This window comes from Diabrotica virgifera, chromosome 2, assembly GCF_917563875.1.
Source record: "Diabrotica virgifera virgifera chromosome 2, PGI_DIABVI_V3a".
Taxonomy (NCBI): domain Eukaryota; kingdom Metazoa; phylum Arthropoda; class Insecta; order Coleoptera; family Chrysomelidae; genus Diabrotica; species Diabrotica virgifera.
The window spans coordinates 230,552,540-230,558,696 of record NC_065444.1 but is presented as its reverse complement, the minus strand read 5'-3'; positions in this window follow the sequence as shown (position 1 = coordinate 230,558,696).

Here is a 6,157-nt window from a genome sequence, read left to right as displayed (position 1 = left end):
TTTTATTTTAAAACACCTAATTATTCTTTAAAGGAAATTAAGAATCATCGATCGCCTGGTGATGATGGATTTGTTAGTGAGGCAATATAATAGCAGGAGGCCAAATTCTATTAAAATCAGTAAGCGAACTGTTTAATAAATTAATGCTTACATGTGGGTACGATTCCAAAAGACTGGCACAATTCAGTGATAGTATTGTTACACAAAAAAGGTGATATTACTAAACTATAGTTGATTTTTTAACCAAGAGGAGTAAACTAAAAAGACAGATTCACACCCAGAAAAGTTACTAGAAAAGTCACCAAATTCATCTTCTTTTTTCGTTGATCATATCACCTTTCGATGATAATCTATACATATTATAATATACTAACACATCGCTAAAGAGTTCTAAAAACAACTGTTTTTATATAAAAATATACTACAAATCTAAAAATTAAAGGAATAATGCAGAAAATTACTTAATTAACCTATAAAATGACAGAAGTGCCAAAATTTCATAAATGCCATTAGTGTCAAAATTTAATAACGGTGGAGTAAACTTGCCTGCAGTTGGACCAATTAGAAACAAACATTACGGAGCGGTAAATTTGAATCACTTCTCTTGGATAACAAACAAACAATAGAAAATTATAGACCCATCAGCCTCTTGACGTATGTACAAACTCTTTATGAAAATCTTAACGAAGAGACTAACACCTAAACTTATGACAAATCTCGTAATGAGTGGAAACATAACTATTGACAATAATACCATACAAATATAACCATAAATGCAAATGCAACAAAGACAAAGTTACTTGTGGTTAGTAAACAAAGACGTCGGCCCTATGCAACTAATTGTCAGTGATGAACCAATAACAAAAGTTAACCATTTTAAATAACTAGGATATTGGATAAACGAGACACTAAATCCGGATGTAGAAATTAAAACTCGTATAGAAATTGCAAGAGGAGCATTTACGAAACTTGGATCTATTCTGAGCAACTCTCAGCTGAACTTACAACTAAGAATCAAGTTCCTAAAATGTTATGTGTATCCTGTATTACTATATGGATGTGAAACCTCGATTATAAAGGTTAACATGATGAACAAATTAGAAGCCTTTGAGATGTGGTCGTATCGAAGAATGCTCAGAATATCTTGGGTTCAACGCATTTCAAACAGAGAAGTCTTAAACAGAGTAGGTCAAGGCGAAGGTAATTTAACCAAGATGATAAAAAAGAGAAAACTTGAATATCTGGGGCATATAATGAGTGGTAGCAGATACAGGATGCTGCAGTTAATACTCAATGGAAAGATCGACGGAAAAAGAGGAATTGGTCGGAAATATTCATGGCTCCGAAACCTTCGTCAAAAGACTATCAGCAGATCAATTGTTACATGCCGCACAAGATCGAGAACGATATCGGAAAATTGTTATGGAAGCTACCCACGCCTAAAAATTTGGGCACGGTACTTAAAGAAGAAGAAGATAACCATTCCCTTCCATTGATTTTTGCCCAACGCTTTTTCTTTCCAAATCTCAATATGTATATTACGTTTTTGCAAATTTTCATAATATACGCAGTTTTTCCATCTCTTTCTTCCACCTTATCTTCTTTTTGCATTGGCTTTCGTGATAGTACTATTTTCGGCATTCTTTCATTACCGTCATTATTTTTGGTCCGTTATATAGTTACTAAAATTCTGTATTATATTCCTTCTTCTCAATTGACCATCTATTTTCACACCTCCCTGCTTAATATTGCTTTTTAGTATGTTCTTCTCCCATCTTCCTAAAAGGTCTATTTTTTTAATCAGCCATATTTCACGTGCATAGGATGTAGCTGTAAGCCTGATAACTGTTTTGTAGATTCTAGATTTTTGTTTTTCTTAAGACATGTCATTGTGTGCAATGGATAGGACTGACTGGCGTAATAGACTTGGGAAGGTCGAGGCTCTTTCATAGGGCTGTAGCACCATTGATGATGAAGACATGTGTTTGGATTTCATTAATGATCGCAATGCGCAAGTGGCAATTTTTTGTTGCCTTTTGCTATTCTTGCCTTTATCTCCCTTTCCTCATGTCCCGTTTCATCTAATTTTACACCTAGGTAAGTAAATTCTCAAACTCTTTTGACCATGCATATATTTTCTCCGTCTATCTCCAATGTGAAATTGTTTTCTTTTTCTTTATCTGTTTCTCTTATTATCATGTATTTTGTCTTTTCCTTATTTATTAAAAGCCCTTTTTAATTCTTTCTTACTTGTCGTTAAGAGTGTTAGATCGTCTGCGAATTATATACATAGGTATATCAATGGCATTTTTTTTTAGATTGTTTTCTGTATATTTATTTTGCTTTTTCTGATTATTCCTTCCGGTATCAGATTACAAAGAGACGTTTATAGTAGTTCTCCTTGTCATAATCGTTTGTTTCGAAATTGCTTTATGAACCTTCCATGGTATTTGGTTTGTTGTGGTATCCAGTCATTGTTACCATCCTGATGATTTTACTTGATAGCCTTATCTCTTTCATTAGTTCCCTAATAACACAAAACATTCCAGGAATGTTCCTAGAAGGTACACACAGGACATTGAAAACATTCCTGGAATGTCCCTAAAAGCACACGAACGTTCCTGGAAAGTCCCAGGAAAGTGCTGTGTCAGCATTTTAAACATTCCTTGAATGTCTTGTTGGAACATTCCATGAATGTCTACGAATGTTCTTTGAACATTCACAGTATATTTTTTAGACTGAATGTCTTGTTGAAACATTCCATGAATGTCTTGAAACATTCCATGAATGTCTACGAATGTTCTTAGGACATTCGAAGTATATTTTTTAGACATTCTCTGAAATATATCGTCAGTCATGTGACAATACCTCCTATATGTTTTTTCATGAGTTTTGCAGGAGACGAAAAACATTTTTTAAGGTCACCTCCTGTTTTCATACGTAAGTTTTGACTTGTTTTGTAGTAAATAGATAGTTGAATTTACTACAAAACAAGTCAAAAAATATATGAAAACAGGAGGTGGCCCAAACAAGTTTTTCATCTTCCACAAAATTCATGAAAAAGCAGATAGGAGGTATTGTCACTTCACCGACGATATACCAGAAGTATATGTGGCCGTACCAAATAATACATCCTTGATAAATATAAACATTTTTATTGCACAAAATCTTGTCATATATTTTTTTCCATAATCATTACTACGATGACGATTCATTGTATTGAATTGTACATTACAATTACAATCAGGTCATAACTCTGACCAATGAGCAATTTTAATTTAACCTAAATTACTACTGTTCCTTAAAATGAAGATGAAGAGCTTACCCCATAGCGTCTCTTATCTAATCTAACAGGCACACAAGCACTATGCCTGCTTTTCTAACCGCACTATTCTAACATACACAGGCACACAAGCATTATGCTCTGCTTTTCACTATTAGTCCGTTCTTTAACGGTAAAATATTGCAAAACCTCTAAATTATAAAGAACCGCTTGGATTGACATGAAATTTGGCATACACATAGCTAACAAGTCAAAGAAAAAAAGTGATATTGTGCCGATATGTGCTTTTGCCCTGGGGGTGCTTTTCACCCCCTCTTGGGGGTGAACAAATTTTCGTCCTAAGAAAGTCAGGATATGGATAAACTGGCTAATTTTAAGTAACTTTTGTTCTATAGAGTTTTTTCACTAAGTCAATACTTTTCGAATTATTTGGCAGTGAATATATTCATTTTTTCAACAAATAACCACGCTTTTAGACGGTTTTTCGCAAATAACTCAAATAGTAAGTATTTTGTCGAAAAGACATTCTTAGCAAAAATATAGCCTGTAAAAAATTTAAAAAAATGGTGTATACATCACGTCTCTACACCTAGTAGAAGCAGAGTTATAGCTAATGAAAAATAGGTTCATATTCGTCAAATTCCAAATGAAATACTTTAACGTGAAATAACCAAAAATGAAGCACATTTCGGGGAAAACTCATTAAAACTTATTTAAAGTGTTTAAAAAAAGCTTCCTTTTTGTTTTATAAAAAAATTCTAGCATCAAAATTAAACAAGTTACGCTCAAAATAGTTAGTCCCTTTTGGTTTTGATAAAAAAATCGAGAAAATCACCCCCTAATTAGTATCTTAAATGAACTTAATCGTTAGGACTTCATAAGTTTCTTCACTCCTGTATATATTGTTTATATAATCTGTAAGTTTCATCGGTTCAAAGTCCTTATTATTGAAAGGGCTGTAGTTAAAAGGGGTTAAATGAGTCACTGATCACGAATGTATGCAAATTTAGAAACACCAAATCTTAATCAATTTTTGTCCAACAGAAAAACAAAAAAATACATGATATTCAGAAAAGCAAATCTAACTTTTTTTGTTTTTCGAGATTTTTGGTATCTCTAACAATTTTTAAGTTATTTTGAAAAAAAGCATATTTTTCAAAATTTAAATTTTTAAAAATTTTACTTTGAAACCAAATTTTTTCAAAAATAAGCACTTTGAATCGATGACACATACAGATCATATAAACACAACATAAGTAAAATAATTTGTGGAGCGGTATCGATTAATTTAATTTAAGTTGCTAATTAGGGGGTGGTCTTCCCGATTTTTTTGGAAAAACAAAAGGGACCAACTTTATTTTGAGCGTAACTTGCTTAAATTTAATGCCAGAGACTTTTTGTAAAAACAGAAATAAAGATTTTTTTAAACACTTTAAAAAAGTTATAATTGGTTTTCCCCAAAAAGTGCTTAATTTTTTGGATATTTCACGTCGAAATATTCTATTTGAAATTTGGTGAATATGAATTTATTTTTCATTGGCTATAACTCTAATTTTTACAAAAAAAAAATGAACAACCAAAACAGAGTATTATTTAGATAATAATTGTAGATAATAATGTTAGTTTGTTATGTATTTAGAGTTAGAAATACAGAAAAAATTCCTCTGATTGAAAAATCAAATTTGTTTGTTTTTAAAATAACAAAATGTCTGGCTAATTGGCTCGGCCAAGGCCATCAAATTCACTCAAAAAAAAAAAAAAATAACTCTAATTCTACGAGATCCAGAGACCTAACGCGTACACCATTTTTTTTACTTATTTATAGGCTATATTTTTCCTAAGAACGTTTTTTTCGACAATATACTTAATTTTTGAGTTATTTGCGAAAAACCGTCTAAAAATGTGGTCATTTTGTTGAAAAATGAACATATTCACTTGCAAATAACTCGAAAAGTGTTGACTTAGCGAAAAAGCTCTATAGAGCACAAGTTACTTAAAATTAGTCAGTTTACCCATTTCCGGACTTATTTTGGACATATTTTTTTCACCCCCAAGAAGGGGGTGAAAGTCACCCCCAGGGCAAAAGCACACATCGGCACAATATTCCTACATTTGTCTTCTCACCCTATCGTAGGCCTGCTTATTAAAGTCGACTAACATGACATATCGCTGGTACCTATGATTAATGTGATTCCTAATACATTTCCAGTGAAAATAATAACTCTTTGATAAGTGTTGGCGATACAATTTTTTTGTATATGCGTGTCCGCGAAGATTATAACTCCCAAAATATTTATAACGAAAAGATTTAGTTCATATTATGTCGACGAAAACAATTATTTCCCTTTCTGTTTCTGCCGACGAAAACAATTATTTCTGAGAACTTTTTAGTAATTATAATTTTCGTGGACCCACAAACAGAAATGACGTTTTTTGCCGATACTCCTCAAAAAATAAATTTTTTCGTTAACACTTTATTAGGGATTATAATTTTCACAATCATATAATCGAAAATAATATTTTTCGCGGCGTTCATTGAAAGTTCTATTCTTAACGGCATTTTTCGGAGTTATAATTTTCGTAGGCGGCGGCGATATACTCTTGTTTTATGTTTGTAGCACAAAATGTCGATTTCTTTTAGCGCAAATATTTGGTATTTTGTCTCCTGCTGCCTTTATCATTTAAATGCCTGGGCTTTAAATGTCTTAATTCCTTTATTTTATTTTCTATTTCCTCCTTTGTAGGTATTTCTACTGGTATGTGATCATCTTCAATTTCTTGAATCGTTCCACTATCTTCTTCATTTTTGTTTACAGTAGTGTAAACTAAGTTTGCCAATTTCTCATTATTTCCCCTGGTTCATTTATTAATATC